General features: G+C 34.7%; 1 protein-coding gene across 2 annotated transcripts in view; it reads left to right on the forward strand.

Annotated features, from left to right (window-relative positions):
- Positions 1-341, forward strand: part of FIGN (fidgetin, microtubule severing factor) — a 122,173-nt gene extending 121,832 nt beyond the window's left edge. For both annotated transcript variants that reach the window (XM_030852595.2, XM_030852596.2), the window contains one exon: positions 1-341. This exon is cut by the window's left edge and continues 8,686 nt beyond it. The gene's annotated coding sequence lies outside the window, so the exon portion shown is untranslated.
- Positions 342-17,024: the final 16,683 nt, after the last annotated feature.

The raw sequence follows: 17,024 nt of genomic DNA on the forward strand, positions 1-17,024 counted from the left end.
TTTTGTCCTCATTGTTACAGTTTCAATTGTAATCCATTGCATCTCATTTTCTTGGGTGTTGGCACTGTAATATATTAAAAAAAAAAAAAATCAGTGCTCAGTATTGTAACTAACTGTCCCTACTGAATATTCCTTTTCATAAATACTTGCTACCACAGGGAAGTTAAGTTTTCATATAGAATAACTAGTTTCAGTAGTAACCATTGAAGAATTAAAAATGTGGTTCAAGGCAGATATTTTTATGAAAAGTTTTCTCTATTGTAAAATTTGTTGTATATGGCTATGCTACTATCATGGAATAAGAAAAGAACAAGCATACCTCAAATAAAAAAATTCTGAGTTAACAAAAATGGCATTTGATTTTTATCATGAACCTGAGTTATTTTTCTCCTACCCTTAGCAGTGGTGTCAAAAATGAGAAGCAAAAACTTTGTTGTGGATTTTAAAGTCAAAGTAATAGACACACGGTCCCTAGGATATTGGTTGAAACTTTGGCACTGTTGATTGGGTCCAGTTTTAGACTCAGTGCTAAAGTGTGAGCTCTGTCACTTGATTTAAAGTGTTCCCTAAGGAAAAGGTAGAACACTCGGCAAAGCTGCCATTGATTTAGAGGCTGAGACATACTCAACTCACAAGTGACTGAATCCTCTGGCATGGGATTGCTGTTAAGATTTTCCCCTTATGTGAAGATGCCACTGTCCTCCATGTGAAGAAGCACTGCATTGTAAAATGAGGTGGCAGAATAACTGAAGGTCAGCCTCAAAATGGAGAGGCCTCCATAAATATTTTCTTAGTTTAGAAACTGAATCTACTGATAGCTAACCACAAACCTACTGAGTGAAGTAGTAACAATATTAAAACGTCCTCTTTTAGAGAACAAACTCATTACTATGGAAGAAAAACAGATGCATATTTCTAGATACCATTTCTATAATTATTTACTAAAACATAAGATAGCCTACACTCCTGATGTTAAAGTCCTTTTCGATCTTCGTTCAATAATAATTCTTTAAAGATGTGTTACATTTATTAAATGCAAAAAAAAGAAGAAGATGAAGAAGGAAAGGTGACAAACAGGTGTTGAAATCACAAGGATGAATTCTTTCTAGGATAAAATGCTAATGTACTAACATTACCAAAGCTATAAAGTTTTAGTAGATATATGGAAATTGCATAGAACTGTTACCCTCAGGCCCTCCGAATTTTTTCAGTCAGCTTCAGATTTACACAAGGCAATTCTTCATTTTTGATAAACTTGAAAGCTCCTGTAGTAGCCGCTTAAGGTTCATTAAAATGTAATTAATTAATGATTTGCTGCTGAATAGCTGCTGACTGCGGTTTTCTTTTCACTTGTCGGACAGCATGAGTCACAGTTGCCAAGCCGACAAGGAAACTATTTGCAGACTATAGCACCTATTGATGAGTGTTTCAATCTGCAGTCATTTGCATAGGAAAAATGCTGGTAGGGGTGTAGAGCGTGTTTTCAGGGATGAATGGGAGTGACACCTAAAATTCAAAAGTGCCTCAGACTGTCAAGATAGTAATCTACTCATTACGATTGTTTTGTATTTAAATATCTTTAACTTGAAATAACAGTGATAAATTCCTGCATACAGAAAAGGCAGTTTTATTTTGATTTTTACAAAAACCTAAAAACATGTATCCAGGAATTGAAGATTTCTCTTTTTACGTGTGGAAGTATGTGCACACATATATGCAGGTATATGTGTATGTTTTCTTTCTTTGAGTTACCTTGTTAAGGAAATCTCCGTTCTTATGCATTTTGAGGGACTTCAAGATTTCCTTTTCTTAAACCCCAAACTGAAGGTGAAATGACTAGCATCCTCAGTGTTTGGAATTCCTGGCCCCTCAGGCCAGGAACACAGCCTGTATATTTAACTCTAAGGAATTCACATAAAATACTGACATGTTTTTATTGTGGATATAGGGCAACTATTCCGAACATATAAAATTAACTGCTTTCAAATATTTACAAGAAAAGGAAATACGGTTTAACCTCTTCTCCATTTGTTATCTCCACTGGTGTTTTTCTTTACCAAAGTTCTATAAAATTTACTTCTTTTCAATGTTACACTTTAAAATAAAAATCAAAACCTAAACGAATTGTTTATATAAGCAGATGCCCTGATTTCATCTCTGTCTACCACCTTTTAGAGACATGGAATCTGACAACTAGGAATTTAGTTTACATTGCATCTAAAAAGTGGTGCACAGGCACTTTGTACTTTAAATCAGAAATTGGACAAATTCTATAGCTCTTTTAAAGATACCTACAAAAGACCACAGATGTAATCTTTAGTTCTAAGAGAACTGTTTTAGATGCCAAGTGTGAAGAATTGAACCACAAAATTAGTGAGTGATATGAGGCTGTATCAAAGGTAAGAGCACAAGGAGATCTTGATTTCAGATGATGAATACTTCTGAAATCTAGAAAGTAGCAAAGGAATAATTTTGGATTAAGTAGCATATTGACTTACAATATGCTAAACCTGCTATTCGTATGTTTAAAAAAGGTAGTGCTGTTTTGATTTTTGCTCTCTATATTCTTACTGTCTGCTTTGCTTTGTTTAATACATGAACACAGTAAGTGCTTCCTCTGGTTACAATGACTGTTATTAGCTTCTGCGCAAAGAAAACTAAATATTCCATATCATTTGGACATATTGAAAAATGGAACATATATTAATCAAAATGCTGTTTTATCAAATACTCTCAAAAACAAGTAGCATAAAAATCTTGTAAGTTTTGTCTTACCATATTAATATGATTTTATAACAGTTTTTAATTGATCTCTGTACCGTATTATTTTCAAGTTAATGCCATCAAATTGTAATATTTGGAAATTATCCAAGAATTAAATTATCGGTTCATTCTATATTTTCGCCAACACATTTACAAGACTTTTTTTGGTCTCTTTTCATATCTACTTATTACCATTCCTGACCTCACCCACTTGCGCATAACACACTTTATGTCTCCTTTTAAACTACCAGTAGGATGCTAAAGAACTCTCTAGGAACACTACAGAATGTGGAACAAACGACTGTTTGTCAGTGACTGAAGATAGTGGAAACTAACTACATACTCACTGTTCCAGCCCCATCTAGATACCATTAACTTACTTTTTGTCTGTCTCTTTGGCCTAGAGCAGTGGTTCTCAATCTTTAACATGCAACATAAAAATTGCCTAGAAAAGCTTGTAAAAACAAAGTTTCTTGGACCCAACGCCCAGAGATTCTGATTCGGTAGAGAAAGTAGGAGGACTCTATTTACATTTCTATCAAACTTAAAGATGGGGCCAAAAATGCTGATTTGAGGACCAATGGCCTAGGCATAGAAAAATTTTTGTCCTAATAGGTCTCCAATTCTATGGGGAATTCAAGAAAACATCTGGAGCTGAGTCATCTTGGTCCTTCTCTTGGTGAACTAAAAGTATTTAGCTACCACCTAGAAATTATAAGGAAGCAGTATTATAAACATCATTTTAATTACTTTTAAATCACTGTTAGCCCTAAACAATTACTTAAGCAGAAAGGCTTGGATTCCAATCAACTTTGGTACTGAATGCTGCACAACTCAATTTGGAACAAGGATCTTTAAAAAATGTTGATGCCATAAAAATGAAAAAAAGTCACTGATGCGATAAAAAGATTATGTATACATACATAGCTTAGATCATTCTTTTTACCCTCACCCTTCCTTCAATTTCATCCATTTTTAGTGAAAATTTGCAAGTTTAAAAAATTATGAAAAATAGCACAACTAATAAAGTACCATAATGATAATATTTACATTCCTGTTATAATACCTTATTATATCATCATATCACCCGATGTTTAGCTAAATTATTCTAATAATGCCATAAGAAAGTTTAAGACTTCATCTAAATATGAGTCATATTAAGTAACCAAATATTCACTCAGTCCTATTTAATGCATTTCATCTACACAGTTCTGTAAAAAGTAATAAAGACACATCATTAATAGGGCAGTTATCGTGAGCCTTAGGAAATCATTTCTACCAATTCTTACTAGTTAACATATTTTTACTACATACACAAAAACTCTGGTGTATGTAAGTTAAATTGATTGACTTAAAATTGAGCCTGTTTATAGGGAAACTGCTTTCCTCTCAATTTTTCTGTGAACCTTAAGCTGCTCTAAAAAATATAGTCTTAATGTAAAAATTGAGCCTGGATTATATTAATAAACCAATACCTTACTATAGTAGTTAAGTTTTAATTTTAAGTAAGTGACACTCAGGTCAATGGCCAAAATAACAATATCGTCTTTCCCACACACTGAAATTGAACGATTATCTAGCCTCTTCCCAACAGTGACATTTACATTACCACCTAGTGCTAGTTCCTTTCCTGACCAAAGTTGAACAGTTTCAATAACCTGTTCTCTACATGGTTTGTGAAGCTGGAGGATCCATATATGTACCATTATTTTTAGGAAAACACAACCTCTTTCTGATGAATAGGGTTGGGTGATCAGGTAAGGGATAGAATTCACACAATTTAAGTAGGAATACTCTTAAACATATGGGATGAGTTAACTCTATACTATCTAAAAATCCCAATTGACCCAATTTGTACCAATTTGAGGAGGTGGATTCATCACATACCTGCCACTTCATTTTTAAAAATTTTCTTTTACTCTTCCTGGTGTTCTTTAAGGTTTTGGATTTTAAAGAAGGTTGAAGAAGGTGGGAGAGGCAGAGAAGAGGAAGGTCAGAAAGAACAGAAATGAACTAAGTGGGTTTTATCAAGTAAATGGTGTTTTATTTTTATTTATCATAAAATGGGTCCAATATCTTTATTTCCCCTAAAACTAAACTCATAAAAATATGCTTAATATCTTCAGAATAACAATGCAAATGATACTGCTTATTGTGACAGTAAACAACACTGGGGAGGTAAAAGGGGGTAGTAGGTATAATTAAATATCCTTTTCAAATGCTTTGGTGAAGTGCAGTTGTGATGGAGAATTTTCTAAGCTATTTTCTCTAATCTATAGAATATAGAAAAGCTGTTATATGTCAGTGACAGGTTTTTGGAACGGCAAATCTAATAAACAAATGTCTTCAGTTGGAGATCCAAAATTTTAAGGTTATTATTGTTTATAGACATCTGGTCTCAGTGAATGAAAGGCTGATTATTTTTAAGATAAAAAAGTCAAATAAAAAGTAACAAATTGGTAAAAAGAAAAATATGTAGGTAATACTATTTCCACTACAATGTCTTATAATGCTAAGATTAAAAAAATATTTAAGTCTAATGAAATGATAAATGTCATGTTTGAAAATATGAATTATACTAAGATACATTAGTAGATATTTAGGAATCTCTCTATTATAAATTAAAACTATAAATGTGTAATGAATTTGACTTCACATTACTTTAAAAATGTATGCCTTTCACAACTCAAAGTATTCTTACTCTTATTAAGGAAAGCTAATGAGGCAAAATCTGAGTTCTACATCATCACAGCTATGTATATAAAAAGGTGAATATACTATATCATAGTAATGAGAACAGTACTATTTTCGGATATTTACTATAGGCTTGGTACAGTACCAAGTGTTTTATCTCGTATTTTTCAACAGCCCTATAAGTTTTAAATGTTCATTTTGCAGAGAAGAAAACTAAATCTTAGCAAACATAGTAGTCTATCCAAAGTGAAACAGATAGTAAATGGTGGAATGAGAATTTTAACTCAGTTCTACTGACTCAAAAGTCCGTGTTCTTCATCATTATCCTGTCTAAAGTCTCAACTGACCTTATATATATATGTCACAGTGATTGAACATAGAGATGACTGTTAGGCATTGTACAGAAATCATGATGGTGTCCTTAAAAGAATAGAGTGCCAGAAATTTTTGGACTTCATTTCTAAAAAAATTTTATTTTATAGTGGAGTAAGTCGATTAACAATGTTATGTTAGTTTCAGGTGTACAGCAAAGTGATTCAGTTATACATATACACGTACCTATTCTTTTTCAAATTCTTTTCCCATTTAGGTTATTACAGAGTATTGAGCAGAGTTCCCTGTGGTCCTTGTTGGTTATCTGTTTTGAATATAGCAGTGCGTACATGTCAATCCCAAACTCCCAGTCTATCCTTCCCCTTCACCCTTCCCCACCCCCCGTAACCATAAGTTTGTTCTCTAAGTCTGTGAGTCTGTTTCTGTTTTGTAAATAAGTTCGTTTGTATCATTTTTTTTCTTAGATTCCACATATAAGTGATATCGTGCGCTATTTGTCATTCTCTATCTGACTTAACTTCAATCAGTGTGATAATCTCTAGGTCCATCCATGTTGCTTGGACTTCATCATTTTTGACCTATCAGACTGATACTGTTACTCACATTTTTATAGTTGTTTGATTTAGAGATAGCAGTTTACATTTTTTGGGTATATCATGCAGGGTATATCATGCAGGGTAGTGCCAACTTTACTTGCAATCATCCCCCACTATATGAGTTAGTACATTATTATTATCTCCAGTTTCTAGAAGAAAGCAAATTTGTAAAAAGAATATTATAAAGACAAATGAGCTTTTTACAACTGCTTAGAAGAAATATACTTTCAAATTTCCCCCTCATCTTCACCTATCATCATGTCCTCCTTCATTAGGAAGTATGTTAAAAGTATTCATTGCATTATGAGATACTTTATTTCTGCTTTCAAGAAATGTACCTGAGAAATGTCATCTGAAATAGAGATATTCTCCATTTTCCAACCAGAAAAGCAATTCTATATTAACAGGTAAACACAGGATACTATGTTCAGAAATGTGCATCACTGCATTTGATTCTCTGATATATTCAACTATGTTGAGAGGTCACTTATTTCTGGCTATTGTCATTTTGGCAGTGGTGGGAGTTGGGGGAGCATGGTAAGCAGAGTCAAAGAATATGTGCAACTCCTCTTTTAAACGTGTATAAAAGCAACACAGTTAAAGCTCATCTCCAAAAAAGAGAAAAAGATGAAAATCAAAATGAGAAATTTTGAGCCAGCTGATTTAACCAAGTGCTCAGTGATGTAAAGAATGCTGCTGGAAATAACTTCTTTCATTTCTACTCTATGTGCTAGAATCAGATATGAACGTCGTCAGCTGCACATTACCTCTGGGAAATAGTGAAGATCTTTTCAAATTTTTCTACTTTTTCTAGAATTCACTTAATTTTTCCCCATCAAGTATTTAAAGTAAAAATAATAAGCAAAAAAAATACACGTTTGGAAAACAGTTCTGAAGGTAGAAAAACCCTTTCATTGACTTTTAAAATAATGCTGTACTAGATTTTAAAGTTTAAAGCAAAAGATTATACTGAAAGTCACATCCGATTGAAATGATGGTAGGTTCCTCTCTAAATTACAAGTTCATATCTAACACTAACCTTTTGTTAGTCTCTATAATGTGCTGCTTTATATTACTTTGCCCTACACTGATAGTTTTTGTAAACTAAGACCTACTTCACCTACCTTTAAAGACAAATGTTTGCTTAGTGTCTACAAACGTGTGCTAACTATAGTCCCTCAGATATTCATTAGTGTTTAGAATTTGCACTTATGGAGGACAATGGCATTGTAAATGAAATTGACCAGTAGCCAAAGGGAACATACAATTGTTTGTAATTAAACAAAAGTGTTGCTTAGTTAATCAAGTTCACATCTTAATATACTTTAAAGCATTGCTGTCTTGTCAAAATGAAGACTTCAGTATTCTGTCTCTTTGGAATGTTCTTTTTTTTAATTGGTAATGAAAACTACGCAAATTATACCACTGAGATTTTTTTTAAACCCACTTAAGTAGAATAAATAAGCCAAGTATGTTTTGATCAAAGTTTTCACTGGAATCTTCTTTTAACTTTTTCAGCAGTTTCATAATTAACAGTTTGTACCGGCATTAGCCTATTTACAGCTTTTGCTCTGCAATGCCCTGCGCTGTTGATCTCATCTTTTTGAATTACAACACAAACATACTGAAACATTACATCCTTCCCTTGGTAACTGAATCATTCATTTGAAACACCATCGATTCGACAGAATTCTTAAGGGAGACAGAATTTTTATTGTAATTTTTATTTGAATTTTTAATTTTATTAAAGGTGAGTCTGAAATAAAGAACTCGAAAAGTTGACTGACTTGTTAAAATAAAGGGACTGACATAATTTTGCAGCAAAGCACATTTCTAGAACCTGTAGAACATTATCCAGTTTGAGTGGACTGGTCTTAGTTTTTCTAAACCTAAAGGATCAGGTTTTTCTCTTAAAAAAAAAAAAAAAAAGGCACAGCGATAAGAAAATCTAAAATTATGTCAAACGAATTACGTTTTAGTTATTAGTGGCTAGTTTGTAAATATCAAAGATCCACTTATTGTAGTGCTTGGAGCTGCATTTGCATGCTGATGAAATGCAAGTGGATGGCTGTGAACTGTAGGGTTATCTCTAGTGCAGCAGTGGGGAGCTCCAGAATCAGACAGTTGAGCATCTGACTGACTCAAGAGTCCAGGCTGCAGACCTCTTCTATTCACTTTCTTTACAACAATTAAAATATGCAAAGTGATAATTTTCCTTAAGTAGCCTTAAATGTGCGATCTATTTAAATGTGAAGAAAATTGCCTGAAGCTTCTGGTGTGAGGGACAAAAAAGAATAAATTATGCAAATAGCAGAAAAGGACTCTACCACTTGAACGCCTAATTTTCCTGTAATAAGCATACTGTTTCATTTAATTTTTTGCCTCTTATTAAAAGTGACAGTTCTTTTGCACTGTCTGATGGTTATATCTGACACAAGCTAGGGAAATGACTGCTAGACTAAATGCTAAAGCATTTTGGTAGCTTTTTTAGATGATGGTTACATTCACAAAGTAATTATGCACTGAAGAGTAGAGAAATAAGGTTTAATTACACAGTAATCGCTTCTGATGGACACGGCAGAAGTGTGAACACCGCCAGACTGCAATCCATCAATGACAAACCCCTGGCCACTTTTAATTCCTCCTCATTTGCATCATAACCTCCGCACCAAGTTGCACAAATGCTGTTAAATGTTAATAGGAGCTGTCTCTCCACTCAAAATGAATGCTTAAGCTGTTTCATTTTTTTTCTCCTCCACCTCAGACCTTCAAAACCAGCTCCTCTCTGAGAGCAGGCATTAAGCACAGAGCATGGTGCGTGGTCACTGTTGTGCTAATTGGGAGCAACACTTAAAGTTTTATCTCTCAAGCGCTAATAATGCACACTGCTGACAAACCAGTGAATAAGTAATGTACTTGAGTGGGGGTGGGGTGGGGGGAGAAAGGCATGCCTGGAATGAAAAATGCAGTTGGGACCATTGTTCAGTGACTAGCTATTTGATTAGGCCCTGTAGTCATATTTAATCCAGATCCTTAGGGAACATAGACAAAATTACATCTTCATCTCATCAAACATTCAGCCATATTTAAGCATTCAGCTGATCAAGCTTTTATTGTTTTTCTTGCAGCAACACAGAGACAATGCTGTCCTGCATTCTTCAATCCCAGAAGTTGGTGGAAGAAAAGGCCCTCTGAGCTGTGGGCCCGATTTACAGGGCCCACTGTGGTTAGGGGATCCTAGTAGCAAAGGAGTTAAATAATTTCAGTCACTAGGTAGTAATGTTTGAGCTGATAAAACCTCCAGCCTTCAACTCTATTTGTACAGTCTTAAATACTCAATCTCATTTTTCCTTTTTTTTTTTTAAATGTTTTTTCCTCTATGTTGTCTTTAACCTCAGTCCATTTCCTGGGACAGGTCTACATCATTAAACTGCAGATGGTTCCTTTTCTATTAAGCAGCAGGTATCATTCTTGTCCTGACAGGAGGAAGCTCCACCTGCTGCCGGCCCACCAATACTTCCAGCTGACTGCCTTGCAGAACAGGAAGGGTAATTTGTAAGCAGTGTGCTAAGTTTAACAGTAGACTCTAAGAAGTGACAGAAGAGCCATTTTCTGCATGAAGATTGAGAATTATCAACACCTTTCAGTGCATGATAGTTAAGCCTTTATCACTTGAGGAGCTGCTGATAAGGTTAAGAACACTAGACAAACTGCTCATTAGTGGAAAGGTTTGCCTTTTACATTAAAGACTGCTGGGTACTGAAGTTCCTCTAGTGAGCAATACATCCCTGGCATTTGAAAAAAATGAGCTGATCGGTGTACATAAATGAATATGGAAAAGGAGACCTGGAATGTTCTAATGATATTAGTGAGGTTTTTCTCAAGCTTAGAGAATGATAAGCCTGTTAAGTGTCTTCAAAAGCTGTGTGATCTGGTAGGTAAGGCCCTAGGTTAAAAGTCATAACACCTACACTTTGTTCTGTATTTTACCACTGAGTAGCTGTGTGACCTTGGGTAAGTAACTTACATTTGATGAAAACTAAAACATAAGATGATCCAAATATGGAATATCAGGATTCATTAGGCTGCATCAATAAATAATATGAATCAATTATAAACATTTCATGCACTAACAGATTGGTAATAATACAGCAGAGAAAAGATTACTTAAGATCTGGTCACTTATTTTATCTTGGTAATTGGGTTAGGGATTATAAATTGGAATTTATTTCATTCATTTTTAGAGTCCCCGTGTAACCAGAGGAATGACACTGTTATTTCTGTATTCCTGCTGTATAATTTTCATATAAGAAATGGCAAATGATAACTTCCTTGGGGGCTATTTATAACACTTGCACCTATAGTTTAAGCCTCCCAATAATCATATAAAGTGGGTAATATTAACCCTATTTTAAAGATGAAGAAACTTAGGCTCGGAGTTTAAGTAACTTGCATGAGGACACGTATGTGTGAGTAGCTTTAGTGGGGTTAGAACCCAACTCTGATTTTAAAGTCTCCGTGTTGGACCATGTTTTGGAACTGAGTTCCATTTGTACAGAGCACAGCCACAAACTGAATCTGCTTCTTTCCCATCCTTTTCTGGTTGCCTGACTTGAAGTCCTATTCATCAGTCTCTCTTTCTTTTGCCTACTTAACATGTTTATGAAATCCTGTAAGGGAGAACAAGGCTACACTTCTGTCACATTAGAAATAGTTCAGCCTACCGATGATATCAGGCCAATATTGAGGAGATGTCCTTAAAAACAAATGCAGTTTTCTATTTAATTTGTTGAGATTAAGCATAACATTTAAAGTCTCTGTGCCCAACTGCCCATCTGGATATGTTGATGGAGATGTTCTTGTCACCTCTCAATGAAATCATTGTGAGCAACATTCCTTTCAGACTTATTGTGCCTACCTATTACCCCGAGAACTCTTATGCACAACTAAGGTAAAGTGTGCTGGCCTCAGGCAAAGCTGTTTCGGAACCCACAACCACACCTTTAAAAGACTGGTCCTTCAATGGCAATCCTTCCCCACTCTGGGATGAAAGCAAGCCGATATTAAGACAGGAAAAAGAAAGGGCTAAGAGTTTTCAGCAACAGTTCCTCATTGCTAGATCAGGCTGAAGAAGGAACAGATGAAGGAAAGATTTAGAGAGGAGATTCCCAGAAAGAACTGATGAGGGAAGAGAGTATACAAACCTAAGGAGAAGCAACTGGACTGGGAAGGAGAGATCTATGTGAGGATACATGCATATTGAAAGACAAGGAAAAAAGCAAAGAATTTTTTTTTTCTTCTTTCTCTTATACCAGCTTTCTTCTAACATATCAGTTATCTACATTTTGATACAAGTTTCCCAGCTAGCTTCCTTACAGCCTATCTTAGGCACTTCTGAGATATGTCAAGCTACAAATGCCTGTGCTGTATGAGTAAGCACAGGTCCCCAGCCCAGCTGGTCTCTACTCCAAGGATCCCAGGTTTCAGGATCTGCCAACAGTAATCAAGCAATCAGGGTATTTTCTTTTCCCTTGAATCATTGCTACAATAGACTCACTATTCCAGTTCTTCTCTCTTAAGTGACAATTGTGCTGCCAGCCTGTGGGTTAACCATTTATAGCTTTTTTTCACAGAGATTTTGCGTGGTCATGTAATTAATACAATTATAATTTCTTCCTTAATGTCTGTCTCCACTTCCAGATTGTAAACTCCTTTAAATCAATCTGTCTTCTACACCACTACATTCCCAGTGCCCAGCACAGTACCTTGAGACCATCAGGACACAAAAGCTATAAACAATCCTTCTAAGAAGGTGATGGCAAGCAAGGAACAGGGAAATAATACTAAAGGATCCCTAGTAAATTCCAACAGTGAAAAGAATGAAAAAGAGAAAGCTTTATGAATACACACTGGAAACCTGTGCTCTGATGTTTTTAGGAAGAGAGATCAGTGACAGAGAAAACTCTGGTTTTGGATGACTCAGATCTGGGCCCCTTGTCTTTTAACCATAGTGAATCTTAATGTAAATATGTGAATACTGAGCTCTACATAGTAGGAAAGAAAGATGTTATAACTAGTTTTGACATGAAAAAACGAAAAAAGATGATGAAAACTATAAAAATATACGATGAAACTTAAATTGTTTATTTACTCTTTTTAATATAAACAACTGACCTTTAATGCCTAAAAAGCATACAGCAACAAGCCTGGTATCATGTCATTGTCTGTTAATTAATTTTTAGGTGTTATTTAATTTTTTGGGTATAATATGCCATTTTATATAGTCTGTTGCCCATGTTGCATAATCATCTACTCACTCCTTCAAACTAGAGAGAAAGTTAAGGATAAATCTGAATTCATGATTCCCAATTACAATTGACAACTATATGAATATAGTTCAATATTATATTATTAACCTATACTAAGGGGCAATTTCTAGAACTACGTGCTACATTGTAAAAGTCTGCCATGAGTTAACCTATAAGCCTGTTTTTAGGTCTGTTCTTCTATACCAGCATCATAAAGGTTCCAGTGTACTTAGAGATCCCTGAATCAAAGGCACTGTACAAGTAGAAAGTGGTGCACGTATTATTAACCTTTCTGCGCTTGTTTCCTCATCTGTAATATGGGGTTAATGATATTTCTGTGCCTCACAAGAATGTTGTGCGAATTAATGTTTGTAAAGCCCTTTAAGATTCACGGATGAAAGATGCCATAAAAGTCCAAAGGTGATAATATTATAGTTATTGAAACTGGAAACACCAATAATGCTAGGAACTGAATATATATTTGGTTGCAAGGCACCCCATGCATTATGAATTCTAAGGCACTTACAGAAGCTTACCATTTCAAAATTAATGTTTTGATATATATAGAATAAATTCTGAAGAGATATAACATATATGTTATAAGCCAAATGGATGTGATTTGCTCATAACTAGCAAAAACACAGTATCAAAGTCTGCATTTTTCCCATGTTTCTTTATAGGAATTACTGCAGTAGAATACACTGGATCTATACTCAAAATTATATAATGGCAAAATGGTCTATTTAGAAACAGGCAGTAAATGACATGTTAAAAATGCTAACACGATTTAATGAAATCATTATCTATACCTCTCTTATCACTGCTGTATTTTTTAATTTACATTTTGAAGCTACTTGAATAGTTTACAAATATTAAGCACAAAACACCTAATAGCTATCTTTCTGAGAACAACAAAAGAAGTCAAATTATCAGTTGTCAACTGTTTGCCTGAATTCTAATGTGGGTATTAAATATTTTTCTAAAAGTTTAAAATGATATTGTACTAGGGACTTCCCTGGCAGTCCAGTGATTGAGACTGCGCTTCAACTGCAGGGGGCACAGGTTCGATCCCTCGTCAGGGAACTAAGATCCCACATGCCACGTGGGGAAAAAAAAAAAGGTATTGTACTAAATTCCCATAATACAAAAAAGAAGAAAATAAGTTTTCCAATATCATAGCTATTTTTAAAAAATATTCAAGTATCTCATGAGATTATATACTTATTTAGCCACCCATTCATTTAATCACTTAATAATAGTGTTTATTTGTGCCATACACAATAATAATTTAAAAATACAAGTTGTAGAATATATGTGAGTGTGAATGTGTGTATGTTTATACTTAGAGAAAACAGTTTAGAGACATGTTCACTATTCCATTACCAAGCTTCATAATAATTACCTCTAGGAAGTGGTATGGGATTAGGGAAAGTACAGAAGAACTTTTTTTATTTTACACAATTCTATATTGATTTATTTTGTTACAAAAAGCATGTGTAACTTTTTAATTTTTAAAAGTCACATGCACAGAACGAAAAAGAAAAAGGTTTGAAAGAATGCAAAATAAAAGTAAAGATTGATGAGATAAAACTAAAGAAGTAGAGCTAGAATTTAAGAAACATGCTTAATTTATTGTCAGACTAAAAAGGAAGGACAAATAATTAAAGGGAGGATTCATCATCCTTGATCATAATTTAGGAAAATTAACATGTATATGTATTTTTATTTTTCAGACATATCTTAACTACTTTCTGAGATTTAATTAGAAGGAATGAAATTTTGTCTTTTAATCCATTGAAGCACGCTTTTCAACTAAGTAGAGAAAAGGTTAACTTCAAACAATAGTGGCAAACCAGTCAAGGAAAAACAACAAGAGTTCACAATTAAAGTCAAGGAGTCAAAAAAACATTATATTTAGAAAGTCAAGAGCTTTGTTTTGGTTGCTTTAGAGGTTTTCCCCAATTTATGGGAGGTTCAAGGTTACCACACTCAGCATCTAGAGCTCAAAGTCATTCCAGAGTTTATTCAATATTACTGTTCAAAGATTTAAATCTGTATTATAATGAAAAAATTTGAAATCTGGGGCTACTTTTATGAGTGTAAGAAAATTATAGTAAAAGGTCACATGGGCCAGCTTACCTCTAGACAGCGGCAGAGAAAGCTACATTTGGAGGTTTAAAATCAAGGAACACTAAAACATGTTTAATTTCTTAACAAAAATTACAAGTTTTTATATGCATATTTAAAAATAAGACACTTCCTAGAACATATAAATGAGTAAATAGAACTGAGATATTATGTGACCTGAATTCCATTTCTTCCACTCTAATAAACATTCTTACATGACTTTTTGTTTCACCTCTGCTCTTGACTTCCTGGCTTCATTATATAGTATCTACAAACTCCTTGGTTAATATTTGGAAAGACTGTGGTACCCAAGGAGATAAAGTACAATAGAAATGCGAGGAGCTAGTGATATTTTACTTAACCTTTTAATTTTGATCAGTTACATAAATATATTGACTTAACTTCCTTAGAATTTTCCAGAATTTCTTGTAAATTGGTAACATTGTGTGTCAGCATGATTACTGATTTCCAGCTGAATGTGTTGGACTGTAATGAAGAGATCAGTTTCTAGCACAGTGATTAGCAAATATCAATGGCCAATAAACATTACTGAACGAATGAATTGTGTAAGTAGACATTATGCTCATAATGAAATTAACTGGTTGGCATACTCATATGAAGCAAGCTGTAGAAAAATGTTAACTTCTGAGGTCTACAGCTTTCTACTCCTATCTTTTTTTTTTTTTTTTTTTTTGCGGTACGTGGGCCTCTCACTGTTGTGGCCTCTCCTGTTGCGAAGCACAGTCTCCAGACGTGCAAGTCCAGCGGCCATGGCTCACAGGCCCAGTCGCTGCACGGCATGTGGGATCTTCCTGGACCGGGGCACGAACCCATGTCCCCTGCATCCGCAGGAGGACTCTCAACCACTGTGCCACCAGGGAAGCCCTCTACTCCTATCTTTTAACTTTTATCTAAGTTACCCTCCTATCCTTTTCCTTCTTTTCATTAACAAATTTAAGTTTTCTCAAGAAAACTTAAAGAAAAAGAAAAACTTTGTAATCAGTCCATCTCTACTTAATCTCCCTCTCAAGGACATGTGTTTGGTTTAGTAAATACCAAACACAGATCTTTCTAATTACTTCTTTTCTATCACCTTCACTAATTCCTCTTTCTCTGTCAATCTCTGATCTGTTTCTCTAAAGTTCTAGTCACAATTTTTCCCTCATTCTATACCTACCTACTTTTAGCTTCTATGATATCCTCCACTGAATCCCCAGTTGATATTTCCAATCTCAAATAATCAATAAGTGATATGCATTCTTATTCATCTGCTTGTTCCTTCATCCTTTCATTCATTCATTTACTCATTTATTCATGCAAAAATTATTTGTGATTCCAGCCTTGCCCCGCTCTATCTCAATAAAGCAACTATGGAATCCTGTAATTCAAATCACGTCAGTTCCCTGTGCAAAATCTCTACTGACACTTCATTTCACTCAGAGTCCTTACAGTAGTCTACAAGGTCCTAAGTTATCCTCCTTCCTCTTAAATTCCGATCTCATCTAACATTAGTACTTCTATTCACTCATTCTGCTCAGCCACCTTGATGTTGTACAAACAAAAAATACACTCTTGCTGAAGAAATTTTACACTGGCACTCTCTTCTTGGGACACTCATCTACATGGCTTAGTCCTTCACCTTCTCCTAGCCTTGGCTTAAATGTTAGCTTCTCAGCATGATTTCACCTGTTCATTGCATTTAAAAATGAAACCCTTCACTCAAGTACTCCCCATCCTCTTCCATTCTTTGTCTTCATTTCACCAATCATCCTCTAATATGAAGGTTGGCAAACAATGGCCCATGGGCCAAATCCAGCCTGCCACCTGTTTTTGTAACGTATTATTGAAACACAGCCTAGCCCATTCTTTCACGAATTATCTACGGTTTGTTTTGTGCTACAATGATAAGAGTCAAGTAGTTACAACAAAGACCACCCGGCTCACAAAGCTTAAAATATGTACTATCTGCCTCTTTTCAGAAAAAGTTTGCCAATCTCTGCTCTAACATATCAAAAATCAGGCAGGATTTTTTTTATTTTTCCATTTTGTTCATTGCTATATCTGTGTTGCCTAGAACAGTAGGCACAGGATAAATATTTGTGAATAAATAAATGAATCTCCTAATACATACATGCCAAATAATGAGCAAGGACCTGCACATGCAGAGGTTTTATTCTCCCTACACGGTCCTTGCAATCCTACT

The sequence above is a fragment of the Globicephala melas genome, chromosome 7 (genome assembly GCF_963455315.2).
Source record: "Globicephala melas chromosome 7, mGloMel1.2, whole genome shotgun sequence".
NCBI classification, from domain to species: Eukaryota; Metazoa; Chordata; class Mammalia; order Artiodactyla; family Delphinidae; genus Globicephala; species Globicephala melas.